The sequence below is a fragment of the Choloepus didactylus genome, chromosome 7 (assembly GCF_015220235.1).
Source record: "Choloepus didactylus isolate mChoDid1 chromosome 7, mChoDid1.pri, whole genome shotgun sequence".
Lineage (NCBI taxonomy): Eukaryota > Metazoa > Chordata > Mammalia > Pilosa > Megalonychidae > Choloepus > Choloepus didactylus.
Genome location: NC_051313.1, coordinates 133,980,178 through 133,996,851, shown reverse-complemented (window position 1 = coordinate 133,996,851; position 16,674 = coordinate 133,980,178). Strand labels below are relative to the sequence as shown.

The 16,674-nt window shown below is 39.2% G+C and overlaps 1 pseudogene; it reads right to left on the bottom strand.

The window, feature by feature from the left end:
• LOC119540826 overlaps positions 1–9,985 on the bottom strand; it is a 34,924-nt pseudogene extending 24,939 nt beyond the window's left edge.
• Between the last annotated feature and the right edge of the window lie 6,689 nt (positions 9,986–16,674).

The following is a 16,674-nucleotide window of genomic DNA, read 5'->3' as shown; positions in this document are numbered from 1 at the left end:
TTTTAAGATTGGGGCTGGAATTTAGGAATCGTACTTCTTAATTATGGGCTATTTAAAGAATTTAAATTGAATCTACTCTTTAAAAGTAGTTACTCAAACTTTGTTTAAAGCCATTGTTTAAAGTGACTTCAAAAACAGAATGATAGAAATTAAGGTACAGATAGGTGAAAGGGACACAAATAGCAATAGTGACTATGTTTACTCATTCTTTTTAAAGTGCCAATAGTTAACAAAGCTCTCAAAATCGAATCCATCCTCCACTCACAGCACACAAATGACAGATTTGCTGACTAACTGAGTACAGACAACTCAGGTTGAATAATAACCACCACAAGCAACAAATATTGAATACTAGCAGTTATATTCAATGTAAGTGTCAGGCTTTGTACTAGATGCTTTATATTTCATTCTTACTTGTCCATTTTGTCCTACTATGTAGGTACTTATGTTTTGAATGTGGCAGATGAGGAACCTGAGGTTTAGGATTTAAGAGCCCTGCCCACGTCACACAGCCAGAAAGTGCCAGAGCTGGGCAATGTAGTTCTGGAGCCTGAGCCTTCAGCACCTCAATTGCTTCCCCTTCAGGTCTAATCATCATGTATTTCTCAGTCGCTATGGCTGCAAAAGTAAAAAGGCAAAACAATATCAAGAATGCTGTTACACAGGCAGATCCACATTTTAAAGTTGTAGAAAGTGAGAGAGCTTACTACAAAAGGGAAGTCAAAAGTGAAGTGACCATCCATGATCTGAATCATTACAATGTTACAAAACTGAGACTCAATGGAGCCACAGAACCCTAGGTTGGGAAGAGATTTTAGAGCATATGATGTCCCATCCAATGTAGGGATCCTGTCCCATACATTCCTGGCAGGTGACCATATAGTTTTTGTTTGAACACTTCAAGTGATGGGGCACTCTCCAACTACAAGCCAGCCCATTCCAATTTTGAATGACTCTAATATTTAGCAACGGTATCCTTATATGGAGCCAAAACTCAGAGTTGCTGTCACTTTAAGTAATTACTTTTATAATGTCATACTATATCATTTATTACTTGATCATTAAAAATGACTACTGTTTTATTGTAAAACATGGAAGGTAAAGTATAACTCAAAGGCTAACATAATTAATTTCAAAAATGGTATGTCAAGGTTTGGATCTGATTCAGTTGTGTCAATGCCGGTAAAATCAGGTAGTTAGCCTGGATTATGGTGCATAATTCCAAATCGAATTTACAAACAAGTGAAGGGCATTGCACTTGACAAGACCATTGCACTTTGTTGTATCTGCTTAAGCATGATGGTATTGGTAAAGATATCTCTTAATACCTGGTTGAAGCAAGATTCAGAATAGGGAAAGGTATCAGTGTCCGTGCAGTAGGTCTGTGGCAGGTAATTAACACTAACGATCATCTGAATGAAGAGTGAAAGAAGACTTGAGCAGTAATTCAGATGTGTCAGGTATAACAGAACACACAGAGGCTGAAGGGAGGCTGTGACTCTCCAAGCTTCCAGGCCCCCTTAGAGGGCAGGGCTCTCATGGACAAAGCAAGGCATGGAACCCCGCTTCACACATTCACCCTGCATATCCAGCCAAACAGACTTAACTTCAGGGAAAATATTTGTTCTCAGAGCAAACAGAACAGGAATACACTTTAATCTGTTCTATAGATACACAGTGCTGCCTCTTAGCCAAATACCTTCCTCCTGAACAGTTCACTGCACTCTGTAAACCAAATGGCAGACCAGGACAGGAGCATGTAACACCTTCATTTCTAGAGGGAACTGTAAGAGTTATTCATATTTTACATCCATTTTGTCTGTTTTATTGTAAAACACAGAAGGTAAAGTATAACTCAAAGGAAAACATAATTAATTTCATAACCGGTATGTCAAGGTTTGGATCTGATTCAATCAGTCGTGTCAAGGCCAGAAAATCAAATAGCTAGCCTGGATTATAATGCATAATCCCAAATCCCTGAAGGGAAAATCTTAGCAGTGAGCAAATCTAAATTGTCTTCTAAGTAGAAGCTACACCAAAAGAGCATATGAGTTTAGTCCATCAAACATGTTTCACATAGTACATTGCTGCTGATTTCTCCTTTCCCAGTCTCCAAAGGAGCGCCAACTGACCTTATTTATCAGAGTTCTATGGTCTCTCTCTGAATTTAAAAACATTGCTGCTCATACAGCCATCTCAATTATGCAACTTGTCTGAACAAAATTGACTGATTTTTATGACCATGCAGTTTTTCGTTGCTAATTTTAGTACATTATTTAATTCAGACATTGTGGTCATTATGTTGAAAATATCTATTCTTTTTTTGTTTTAATTCATTTTTGAAAAAATGTTAAGAATACTTAAATCTCAAAATGAAAACTTCAATGGTTAAATTTTTATACACTTACGCAGGGTTATGAATTTTTAAAAATCTATCTTTAATTTTAATTTTTTGTTTCAGTTTCTCTTACTGAAGATGGTACACACTGATTAAAAATTTTTTAATGATCAAAGAGTCATAAATTACATAAGTATAAAAGAAACAATATTTCAAATGATACTTTTTATAAGATGGCACATTGATACATTTATAGTTCAAAAATAAAGGTTAAAACTGTACTAAGACTTTTGGAATACTCTGTAGGATGGCTGTCATGCAGAAATACAGCAACTGAAGTGCCATTTTTGAATTAATGCATCTTTGCTCACTGCCTGAAAACAAGCAAGTATAATATAAAAAGAGACTCCCTATCCTTAAGAAGTCACTGCCACTTTGGGAATGAGTAAACTGATGGTGGAGAAGTTTAGAAAAGAGCATCTGCCCCCAGGTCAAATCCAGGTATCTAACTCATGGCCCGTAATTAGAATTCGGAGAGCAAGATACCATCTACTATATAGCGATAGAGTCTAATGATAGTAAAGATGGGGAGGTTGAGAAGAGATTTTCTTGATTGAGCTTTCAAAGTCAAAGCTTGCACAGAGCCTGCTTTGAGAAACTTGAGCATCCCTGTAGACTTAATCCTTTCTTTCTATTCCCTAGACCAGAAAAAATACAGGAAAGTTGAGTACTGGGCTCAGACGCTCACTCCTCTTCTTAAGGCTTAATGTCCCCCAACTCTCTCGTCTCTGAAGGGACACTGAATACCACCAAAACAGAAAAAAATCAAATTATACTGTAAGGAAGCCCAAACAAGAGTCTATTATGTAACCGACATTGAATAGTCAAACAGTGATTACAGCCTAATCACACTGACTCATTTTATGAATAAGGAAAATAAAGAGAACAGAGTTTTATCATCCTGTTTTATCAATCAGACTTTTCCTGAGTTGGAACTTAAGTCCGCTTCCTAGTAGAGTACTACACAGATAGCTTAAGGGTTATTTCAACTCTCCCACATAGAGTATAACCAACTTGAGGGCAGGAACTGTATCTATTCATTCTTCTGTTTCTTAGCACAGCTGATGCATGATCACATTCCATGTAGATTAACATCCATGTAGACATTTAACTACACAGAACCAAGACATACAATGCAAATTTAGTTTAAATTCTTAAACTAAAGCAAACTATCAAAGTTTGCTGATCTTTTGCTCCCTGTCTATTCCAATTTGTATTAAAAAAAAAAAAAAGACTGCCTTTACAATAAAGGGATGATACCCTGTTTTAATTTCCACAGAAATAAAGAATTCCAGGAAAAGGTCAAGATTGCTCTGGTCTGAATTTTGAAAAGGGGTGGGACAAAGCATGTTGAAACAAGATAGCATGTTGAAACAAGAAAGCAGCCTAGAAGGTAGCACAGAGCAATAAGGGACGCAGATGAGAAAATGAAGAGATTGCAATGGGACTGGGACTTGGACCACTTTCTGTAAATGTTGCTTTAAGTAGCCATTTTTGAATAAATGGCATATAGAATCCTCACACAAATCTATATATAAAATTGCAGTGTCAGATAAGGATAATGCATGTAGACTTTGTATCCAAGTCATCTTTCTCACAAATGTTTCTACATTTTCTGACAATGATCTTTATGTGCTCATTTGAACAAGGGAGTCCATTGTCTTTATTTGCCTTTGGCTTGTCTGCTCCCTTGGGGAGCTTAAAGAAGGAGCAACATTTGGGCAGGAGAGAAAGGGCTCTAGAGTTGTTAAATACCACTGGTTAAAAAGCTTCAAACTGTGTTCTGCTAGCATGTAACTGCTATGGAAAAAAAATGCTTGAAAACAAGACATACATTTTTAAAAATGGAGACCTAAAGTTATTTTATCTTATATAAGCCTGACATTGTTTTGTATTTCTCAATTCCTTCGAAAACACTAAACTTTTAAATTTCCATTGTATCTTCAAAGTGCTCTGAGGAATGTGAATATTGTGAAATTATTTTTTGAAAGAATGAAAGTAAAGGTGACTTTTTTAAAAAAAGATTACCACCTACTCAGTCTTAAAGATGCAAAAAATGCTTCATTTGTCACTTTTTTTTTAATCTGACACAGTGAAACAACACCAAGAATTTTCCAGGCCTCTTGCAGAGATTCTCTACTACTCATCTTGTATCTGAAAGTTTCCTAAGTGTTCCTCACATGAAGGTTCAATGTATCTGAGATAACTACAGTAAATTGGAGGCTTCTTTGTGTGCAATTCTCTCTTATTCTCCTACAAATAAGTCGTGGAACTGAATAGACTTAGAGATCCCTTTATTTTATAGATGATGAAACTAAGACCCAGAAAGTCTGCTATTTGTCCAGTCATAACAGCTGGTATCGCAGGAACCAAACTCACTAACTCTTCAGTCCATACATTCTTTTGTGCTATTCAGGGAACGAAAGTAAAATATATACCATAAAAGTGGCTGCCACTTTCCAAGGCAGTTTACTAGATGTTTTAAAGACATTGTATTATTTTTCTCTCATCACCTTCTCACAAAATAGGTGTTTTTCTCTCCATTTAGATGAGAAAGCTAAGACCCACAAAGGTTTATGTAACTCATTCAAGGTTACAAAGCTGGTCGGCAGAAACACCTGAATTAGAACTCAGCTCAGACTGACCCCAAAGCCCTAAGGGCTAAGCTATCATATACCTAAACCTCAAAACAAATGAAAACCTGCATATGGAAATGGAAATGGAAGCAGGTGGCCTTTCTGAGTACTGCTGCAAGAAAATACGATTTAGATTCTTCCTAATGGGAAGAATCTAACCTAGAAGCCCCAGTCCCAGCTCCATCAAGCACTAGCTGAGGGAAAATTGGCAAACCCAGCATCACCAGCTTCAGATTCCTGATTGCTAAGGCCAGGCTACAGGCTACCTGCTCCCTCTACTCACCAGGCCAGCGAGAGACTCAAATGAAAAAGATAAAAAGAGACCACTTCAGAATACGGATCAGAGAATTATTTTAAATTCTAAGCTCCTGTGGAAAATGTTTCAAAACTCTGCATTCTCCTATATTAACTAGAAAAATAGATGAATTGATACAAAATTTAAAAAGACACATTTTCCCACCATGTTGGACTGAACAGATTGGTGCCTGTCATTCAAGGATCATGCTTATGTCATCATGGGAAACTCTGAAAGTGAGTGAGGGCAATGTGCCTTCATCAGTTATGTTCACATGTCACCAGTGAAATCACTTCTCCTCCCCTCCCACCCTGAGATGGTCCTCTGTTAAGGGTGAGTTTCAGCAGGTGGCACTGGCCAAGCTATCCCAGTGATTTATAGCCAACATCCATTCCAACTGGTCAGTGCTCACTTGCTTTTGGGGGTTGAATCATGCCCCCGCCAAAGACATGTTCAAGTTTTAATCCACTTTCTGGTGGGTGTGAAACTCATTTGTAAATAGGACCTTTGAAGATGTGATTAGTAATGAAGGTGTGAACTCATTTGTGAAAAGGATTTTCAAAGATTCTGTTTAGATGAGGACAAACTGAATCAGTGCGGGACAATCCATATGAGTGGAGTCCTTGTAAGGCAGAGGTAATTTGGATGTAGCCAGAGAAAGCCATAATAGGAGGAGAAGGGGAATGATCACCATGTGACAGAGGCAAAAATGCAGCCAAGAAACCCAAGGACTTCTATCACCAGAACGCTACCAGCTTGGAGAAAGCAGCACCTTATCAACACCTTGATTTTGGGCTTCAAGTCTCTGAAACTGTGGGACGATAAACTCTTGTTGCTTAAGCCAACCAGGGTATGGTATTTGTCACAGCAGCTGTGCCAGTTTGAGACTGTTATGGACCCCAGAAGAGCCATGATCTTTTAATCCAATCTTGTGGGGTTGTTTGAATGTTTCCATCATGATGTGACCCATTCAACTGTGGGTGAAAACTCTGATTACATTATTTCCATAGAGGTGTGGCCCTGCCCATTCAGGGTGGGCCTTGATTAGTTCAATGGAGTACTTAAGAGAGCTCAAAAGCCAACATAGACACTGACACTGATGCTGACACTTACTTAGAAATGCTTGGAGATGTGGACAGAAGGATGTTTGTAGTTGCTAAGCTAAGAGATGAATCCCAGAGTTTGCCCTGGAGAAGTTAAAACAGAACCTCAAGATGCTTAGAGAGAAACATCCTGGGAGAAAGAAGCTAAGACAGACGCACAGAGACACTTTGGAGAAAGTCATTTTGAAAAGCAACCCAGGAGGAAAGGACCAGCAGATGCCAGCCATCTGCCTTCCCAGGTGACAGAGGTGTTCCAGACACCACTGGCCTTTCTTCAGTTAAGGTATCCTTGTGCTGATGCCTTAGTTTGGACAGTTTTATGGCCTTAGAACTGTAAGCTTGTAACCTAATAAATCCCCTTTATAAAAGCCAATCCATTTCTGATATCTTACATAATGGCAGCTCTAGCAAACCGGAACAGTACCCTTGGCAAACTAAGATGTTTCCTAAGTAGGTTAAATATCTTAAATACCACCCCTGCTCAGAGGTATTAGGGGGAAGCAGTATTCACTGCAAATACATAATTGAGTCTAGCTTCTTATCTGTTATTTTGTTTGATAAAATTTTGTGTTCAGTGTTTTTGTGAATAGTCTGATGCTGGATGGAACTAGAAGTCTATCTGGATCAAGAATGAAAATGTTAGTGATTAAAAAACGGCACATTAAAGATTTGGGTATATCATATGGTCTTAGCAGAAAAGGTCCCCAGTGGATGATAACTATTTTTAATTTTCACTTTTGCCACAAAAAGAATATGAAAAATGGGAAATAGGAAAGAGCTATTTCAGTTTATAAAAAGGAGAGAGAACATGAGTTTTGTTTTGTTTTTAACTTTGTTTACATTTTATAGAGATTGGAATCAGGACTATGGTTCAAGTGGTGTACAGGGGATTCTGCAAAGGAAGCTCTCAATTAAAACCAGATAAGAGAATGAATAATAAAGGACTTTTCACTTATCTCTTACCTTTCTTAAAATTATTGTATGTTATTCTGTAGAGTGTGATTCTAGAGGCTGAAATATTTGGTAAATTATAAAACATTTAGTAGTATACAGGGGAGGTGGGGGAGAAATTTCTTAGGCAGGGTCAGCTTTAAGAAGCTTCTGCCCTTCTTCTCTTTTCTTCCTAATTCCTCCCAGGTCACCAGTATTAGTAATATCTTAACCAGAGATGTAAAAAAGGCTAAATAACCATGAGGGTCTGTTGAGAAGAATAATAAAGCTTAGCTGTAATAAACTCATTATGTTTAATACTCTTCACCTAGCTGATCTTGCAGATAGAACCTAAGGTCCCACCCCACATATGTCTTACCTACCCAGCAATAATGCAGGCAAAAAGAGATGGAAACAGGTGTTCCCCATAAAGGCCCAGCCCCTTAGGGCACCACCTGTGTCCACATAAATCCAGCACAAACAACACACAGCTAAGTTGTGAGCCAGGTTATAGGATTCATCGTGTTTCCCTGTCAGGGCAGGGAAACAGGGAGAGGTAATTTGGCCCTTTAAAGGATCAAAGACACTTAACTAAATACAAACCCAAAGGGGCAAAATCTCTTTCCTCCTGAAATGATTCAAGAAAGAAGCAGGACTCCTGGCCAATACAAAATAAAATCTCTAAAGGTGCATTAGAAATAGAAAACAGTTCTGGGAGTTCAAGTACTTGGCTTATTTGAAAGAATATTGCAAATTTTACACACAAGGAATTGAGGACACAACCAGCTCCAGAAATAGACACAGCAAGTAACTGGTTGGGAGAAGTGCATTTCACAGGATGCCTTTTTCTTCAGCGTTCATAACTCCCTTTCCTTGGCAACAGACCTACAGTAGAGATGGAAGTTACGGGCAACTTATATTTCTAGCTTCAGTAAGGTGACCCCATATAGAGATGTGACAAAGCCTCCTCTTCTTAACACAGCTTGCAGCCTGAAGCAGCAAGGCACACAGATATCTAAGAGTAGGGAGAAAATACTTAGGGGAAAGACATTGCAAATGGAGCCCTAAGTGGAGGGTGTCTGATCTGCTCAAACAACCTTCTCAGTATTAACAAGAACTCTCATGTCCCCTGAAGCAGGCACACACTATTGAAATGAAAGATGCTTCACAATATTTTGGAGCATCACATTTGTGGATCTGCTTTCCTTAGAAATTTTACCTTCCCTGGGCTAAAGTGAGACCTATTGTATCCCAGGCTGCCTGCTGACTGATTCTTGGGTCCTTCAGAGCTGAGAGCTAAAAGAGGGCTGATTAACATACTTTAATATATAGAAAATACACAACAAATCCAGTCAGACAGAAAGAGGCATTAGCAAATTACACACAAAGACCCAGAGAGAACTTTATCCAGAGCACTCTGTGGGGATTGCTGGATTCTGGGTACCACAGGTTACAGGGACAATTTCCAAGGCACAAACTTTCTTATGAAATATGTCACTACTCTGATTATTTTCGCACAATGACAGAATACTGGACCTATGGCCTGGGCCTTATCAACCCTATTCTTAGGATGATTCTATGGACAGCATTATGGTCTTTGCAGATATAGAGGCACACTTCTGGGCACATATCATACCCATGGTGCAAGATTGTCAGAGTTGTGTGGGAAACTCTGGGGCCTCTCCCCTAAATGTTGTGTGACAAAATAAGACCCAGTACTGTAAAATAAGAAAAGAATACTCAGGCTGTAAGTGCCCTTTTGAAACTCTTTTTATGATGGTGCAAATCTGTATTTGCATGTGAAATATTTAATACACTTCATTCAGAAAAACTTAATTCATTTAGATACAGGCAAAGATCTTTTTTGTTGTTGTTGTTACAGAATCCCCTTAAAATAGGAACAGCCACAGTTTGGTTCCTACAGAATTAACAGTTAAAGTCTCCCCTGTTGTTTTCCCTGGGTTTTCAGGTATTTCCTTCCCATAAATCAGTACAACATCACATAAAACAATCAAGCCTTCAAAGGTTTTGTCTCCAAGACTATAAATGATTTCTGGCAGCATATTTAATGAAAATAGAAGAGGACATGTGGCCTATGATTTAAATATCAAATGAAGGTTACTTTCTAAAGTGTGTCCAGCTTAAAAAATTAAAAATGGAAAAAAGGAAAACTGGTCATTGAATATTATAAAAATTAAACATGTGAGAAATAATTCAAGACACTTAGCATGAAGTGGCAGTGTGATTTGTCTACCCTACTCCCACAGACCAAATGGCTAAAGTTGCTGCTTTGCAAATCCGCTCTCTTGCCCAGAATGCCACTAATAATTGGCTCCTGAGCTGGCATGCCCATCAAGATGTAGGAAATGGCTCCTGTTGATCTTCTGATGCTAAAAAGGGTCTGTCAGATTTTTCTTCCCTGCAACCACACTCACTTTCTCTTTCTTCTTTTTTCACTCCCCACACCCCCCACCCGCTCATTTTACCCACATTAAAGCTGTGAGTAAATAAATGACAGGCTGTGGCCTATCATCAGGTGACAGATCACCCTGCACTGGCTCTGAAGAACGGAGAAGTTGTCATCTGTCTGGTTCTCCTCACATTCCCTGTCAGCCTCGTGCATCCGGGTGGCATGTCACAGTCATCAGAGCAAGATGAATACAGCAGTGTAAACATCAGCTTGGGAGCCGAGTCAATCAAACGTGTGACTAACCACACAGAAGCTCTTCTGCTGCCGGAAAAGAAAAGCACTCAGAGAGAAAGAAATGCCTTTTAATGACCTGCTTCTGCTAGTTATCACTTAATTGAATTTAACAATTTGGGCCCCCCCCCCCCAAGTTGAAAGGGAAAGTCATATTTCCCCCCATTTGAGAGTGACAGACATAATGAAAATCTATCCATTCTAGAGCTAATCAATAGTCACTGACTTCGCCTACCCATCCAAAGGAAAGGCAAATTAATGTCATGGTCCAGAAGAGCATTCCCTCATTGCACTTTACACGCCCCAAGACAAAAGTTTAGCCAAGTTGGAAGAAGTGCCACTGACAACAAAGCAGATGACGTAACATCTCATTGGCTAAGCTAGAGGGGCATTTGCAGGAATATTTTTGAGGACTGCTCCAAAACAAATAATGAACCATGTATTAAAATAAACAAAGTCATAAAAATGCCAGGAGAAATGCCAGAATAATAACGACTTCCCAGTGTGAAAGAAAATTCAAAGATGGATAATGAAATTCTTCCCTAATGAAAAAAACCTGTTCTGATCGTCCCCCTGGATTTTCCATCTCCCTCCTTGTTATGGTTTACAAGGCTTCTTGGTGCTGCAACTATAGAAGCCCTCTTTGTAGGCACACAAGAAGAAAAATTTAATGGGTAATTCATTTGCTTCATTAAAAAAAAAAAAAACTGTCAACCGACATGTAGCTCTTTAGCGTGTTTGTAGTAGTAGAGATGGGGTAGAGATCCTGGACAAAGAACACATTTCCTAGACATCAAACACATTGATATGCTCACTTTGAAAGCAGCCATTTGGAGAGCCTCCACCATTTAAGGCCACTGAGAGAGGCATTAATGATTTCTGAAAACCAGGTGGTTTTGATATGTCTCTATCAAAAGCACTTTAACAACACAGGCAGTATAAAGCGGTATAAAGTATATAGTCGCAAAAACTAACTCTTAGTGATCCCAAACTCATAGCAATTCTAAGGAAACTAAACTTGTAGAATCTATCCACAGCATCGAATTAAAAGCCACTGAACGTTATGTGCATATCCCCACATTCCTTAATCTACCATTGAAAACTGCATGCTCCGGTCCTGCCCTACCTTTCAAACTGACCCCTTTACCTTTTATTACTCCCTTTATATATTGTATTCTTCAGGCAAACCAAATCACCCATTGCCCCCTATTCTTAGTGGCCTGTACTTTTCTATCTTCCTATTTCCTATCTCTATTGCTTACACCATCCCCACCCCTGGAATATAGCCCTTTCTTCTAAACAGCCTTTTAAAATATTCATACACATTGACCTAGAAATTCCACTTCTAGACATTCATCATTTAGGAGAGGAAATTGCTTCAAGGATTTTTTTTTGCAGCATGTTTACAACAGAAAAAAGATGACAGCAACCCACATTCCCAGCATTATAGGATTAATGAAATAAATTGTAATAAATATATAGACAATGTATAAACAGGCAATAAATAATGATGCTGTAGATTAATACTGATTTCCCATGGACAGGTATCCATATATATTGTTTAGGGAAAAAAAACTAAGTCCCCAAACCAGCATGTAAAAAAATGGTTTGGTTTTTAAAAATATATATATATATCTAATTATATATATATTCATTTATTATTATCTCTATCTCTACAGCATATTCATATTAAAATTGAGAGAGAGTCTAGAAATATACATCATTGTATATATGTGGGTTATCTATGTATGGATTAGGAAAATATTTTTTACGTGTCTACCTGTGTGTGTAGTGTATCTGTATTTTATGACCTTTCAAAAATAAACATGAATTACATGCTAATAAAATAAATTTTGATGTGAACCATTCTTCAAACTCCAGCTCACATACTTTTTTTTTGTTTGTTTATTGAGATTGTTCACATACCATACAATTATCCAGAGATCCAAAGTGTACAATCAATTGCCCCCGGTATCATCATACAGGTGTGCATCCATCACCACAATTAATTTTTTTTTCAATTTTCAGAACGTCATTACTCCAGAAAAGAAATAAAGACAAAAAAAGGAAACTCAAATCCTCCCATACCCCTAATCAACCCGCCTCCATTGTTGACTCATAGTATTGGTATAGTATATTTGTTACTGTTGATGATAGAATGTTAAAATACTACTAACTGTAGTATATAGTTTGCAAAGGGTATATTTTTCCCTATATGCCCCTCTATTATTAACTTCTATTTATAGAATCATACAGTTGCTCTGGGTCATGAAAGAGACTTCTAATATTTGTACAGTTAATCACAGACATTGCCCACCACAAGGTTCACTGTTTTATACATTCCCATCTTTCAACCTCCAACTTTCCTTCTGGTGACATACGTGACTTTGAGCTTCCCCTTTCCACCACATTCACACACCATTCAGCATTGTTAGTTATTCTCGCAACATGCTACCATCACCTCTGTCCATTTCCAAACATTTAAGTTCAACCTAGTTGAACATTCTGCTTATAATAAGCAACCACTCCCCATTCTTCAGCCTCGTTCTATATCCTGGTAACTTACACTTCATGTCTACGAGTCTACATATTATAATTAGTTCATATCAGTGAGACTATACAGTATTTGTCCTTACGTGTGTGATTTATTTCACTCAATATAGTGCCCTCAAGAGTTTTTCATCAACCCATTTTTTTAAAGACAGTTTTGTTCACACACCATACATTCCGTCCTAAGTTAACACTCAATAGTTCCCTGTATAGTCACATATTTACGCATTCACCACCAACACCACTACCTGTATAAGGACATCTCCATTTCTTCCACAAAGCAGGAGGAAGAGTCAAAGAAGGCAGAGACAAAAGAAAAAGAAAAAAAGAAAGGGAAAAAAAAAAACAACAAAAAGCAAAACAGAACAAAGCAAAACAAACAAACATGACCACTAGGAAGCACAGAAAGGAAAGACAGCATTAAACAAAAGTACAATAGAGTCAGACAACATTACCAATGCCAAGAGTCCCATACTCCTCCCTTATGTCCCCCACTCATATGCATTTAGCTTTGGTATATTGCCTTTGTTACATTAAAGGAAGCATAATACAATGTTTCTGTTAATTATATTCTCTAGTTTCCATGGATTGTATTTTTCCCCCAATACCTCCCTATTTTTAACACCTTGCAAGGTGGACATTCATTTGTTCTACCTCATGAAAAAAACATATTTGTACATTTTATCACAATTGTTGAGCACTCTGGGTTTCACTGAGTTATACAGTCCCAGTCCTTATCTTTCCTGTTTCCTTCTGGTGTCCCACATGCACCTAACCTTCCTTTTTCAACCATATTCATAGTCATCTTTGTTCAGTGTACTTACATTGCTGTGCTAACATCACCCAAAATTGTGCTCCAAACCTCTCACTCCTGTCTTTTCCTATCTGTCTGTAGTGCTCCCTTTAGTATTTCCTGTAGAGCAGGTTTCTATTCACAAATTCTTTCCTTGTCTGTTTGTCAGAGAATATTTTAAACTCTCCCTCATATTTGAAGGACAGTGTTGCTGGATATAGGATTCTTGGTTGGCAGTTTTTCTCTTTCAGTATCTCAAATATATCACACCACTTCCTTCTTGCCTCCATAGTTTCTGCTGAGAAATCCACACACAGTCTTATCAAGGTTCCTTTGTATGTGATGGATTGCTCTTCTCTTGCTGCTTTCAGGATTCTCTCTGTCTTTGACATTTGATAATCTGATTTTTAAGTGTCTTGGTATAGGCCTATTCAGATCTATTCTGTTTGGGGTATGCTGAGCTTCTTGGATCTGTAATTTTACATCTTTAGTAAGAGATGGGAAATTTTTGTTGATTATTTCCTCTATTATTGCTTCTGCCCCTTTTCCCTTCTTTTTTCTTTCTGGGACACCCATGACACCTACATTTATGTATTTCATGTTGTCATTGAATTCCCTGAGACATTGCTCATATTTTTTCACTCTTTTCCCTATCTGTTCTTTTGTGTGTAGGATTTCAGGTGTCTTGTTCTCCAGTTCCTGAGTGTTTTCTTCTGCCTCTTGAGATCTGCTGTTGTATGTCTCCATTGTGTCTTTCATCTCTTGTGTCGTGCCTCTCATTTCCATAGGTTCCGCCAATTGTTTTTTCGAACTTTCTATTTCTACCTTATATTTGCCCAGTGTTTTCTTTATATACCTCATCTCTTTTGCCATATCTTCCCTCAACTTTTTGAATTGATTTAGCATTTGTGGTTTAAATTCCTGTATCTCAGTTGAAGTGTAAGTTTGTTCCTCTGACTGGGCCATAACTTTCTTTTTCTTAGTGTAGGTTGTAGTTTTCTGTTGTCTAGGCATCTGGTTTCCTTGGTTACCCCAATCAGGTTTTCCCAGACCAGAACAGGCTCAGGTCCCAGAAGGAGGAAATATTCAGTATCCGGTTTCCCTGAGGGTGTGTCTTAGAAGACTAACGCACCCTGTGAGGTCTCAAGCTGCTGCGCTTTTCCTAACCTGCCCAGCAGGTGGCGTCTGTTTGCCTGTCATCCTGACTGGTGCAAGGAGGTGTGGCCCGTGGCTGTTTTCCCCCAGGCTCTGAGGTTTGGTTCTGAATGGAAGGTGGGTAGTAGAGCTGGGCTCCACCTCTTTCCTCTTAGGGAAGTTACACCACCACCACCACCACCAGGGAGATGTCATTTGCATTTAAATAGGTTCTTTGTTTCTCTGACTCTGCTATCTCCCCCCTTGTCTGGGTCAGAGTGCTGCAAGCTGAAAATGGCTGAGGCTTTTTTCACTGAGCCACTCAAGTTGAAAGAGAGAAAAAGGAACAGAAAGCCCCCTTTCAGGGTCATTCCATGGCCCCCAGTTTCACCAGTCGGCCAGAGATGGCACCCGGTCCTCTGGGCTCCCCCTACTGGGAAGTCCCCTGGCTCTTTAAGGTGAGTGGTCACTAAAAGCCTCTGTCTGCTTATTGGGGATTTGCAGCTTGCACTGAGCAGTCCACATGTGCTAATTAAAACCCCAGGTGGAGCTGGACTGAGGTAAACTCACTTGTTCAGAGAGTGCTGCTCTCTATCACAGTGAGGCTTTGCCGTTTGGGCTGCCATGGGGGAAGGGGGCTCCCAGCTCAGATCCGCAGTTTCTATTCACAGATTCCATGCTGCAATCTCAGGCATTCCTTCCAGTTCAGGCTGATGCATGATGTGTGGACAGTCACAGTCATCCCCCAGCAGTTATTCCAGATCATTTACTAGTTGTTCCTGGTTGTTTATTAGTTGCTCCAGGGGGACTAACTAACTCCCACTCCTCTCTATGCCACCACCTTCTCCGGTCCCAGCTCATATAGTTTTTTCCTGAAATTTCGTCAGTAAGACCTTTTGTCTGAACTCAGTCTGCATCTATTCATGTTGTTCATCTTCCAGTTGAATGAAAGGCATTTAGATATCCATGAAGGTAGAAACCCCATCTAATTTATCCTTGCATGTAAACATGTAGCAAGTATTTAACAAATACTTTTTGTATGACTCAACACTGTCTGCCTAACCAGTAATTCTAAAACTTGGCTATGCATCAGAATCCCTGTGAAAGCCTTTTAAAGGTACCAAGTACTGAGCCCATCCACACACAGAAGTGCAGAACCAGAGGTCAAAGGCTACTACTGCTAGACTATTCTTTTAGTATAATCTAGGCATTTCTCCTCCAGCCAATCTTGCTTATCCTACCTGTCCACATGTTTGGGCTCCGGGTTAATGCCCTGAATTAATTCCTGCCTGTTCTAGTTTGCTAATGCTGCCAGAATGCAAAACACTAGAGATGGACTGGCTTTTATAAAAGGGGTTTATTTGGTTACACAGTTACAGTCTTAAGGCCATAAAGTGTCCAAGGTAACACATCAGTAATCGGCTGCCTTCACTGGAGGATGGTCAGTGGTGTCCAGAAAACCTCTGTTAGCTGGGAAGGCATGTGGCTGGTGTCTGCTTAAAAGTTCTGGTTTCAAAATGGCTTTCTCCCAGGACGTTCCTCTCTCAGCTGAAGTTCCTCAAAAAGGTCACTCTTAGCTGCACTTGGGATATTTGTCCTCTCTCAGCTTCTCCAGAGCAAGAGTCTGCTTTCAACAGCTGTCTTCAAAATGTCTCTCATCTGCAGCTCCTGTGATTTCTTTAAAGGGTCCCTTTTGGCTGTAGCTCCTCTTCAAAACGTCACTTACAGCTGCACTGAGTTCCTTCTGCCTGTCAGCTCAATTATGTGACTCCACTGATCAAGGCCCACCCTGAATGGGTGGGGCCATGCCTACATGGAAATTATCTCATCAGAGTTATCACCCACAGTTGGGTGGGGCACATCTCCAAAGAAACACTCAAAGAATTACAGTCTAATCAACACTGATAGCATCTGCCCAGACAAGATTACATCAAAGAAAACGGCGTTTGGGGGAACATAATACATTCAAACTGGCACACTGCCCTTGCAGAAAGTATATAAACAATCCTTAACTGATCAGACTTCAAAATCAAGGTCTGAAACCTTGCCTGAAACATTGTAGAAATGTTTTTTGAATGAATGGCTATATTCTCCTTTCAGGTGTCTAAATTTCAGATACTATACATTACCTGAT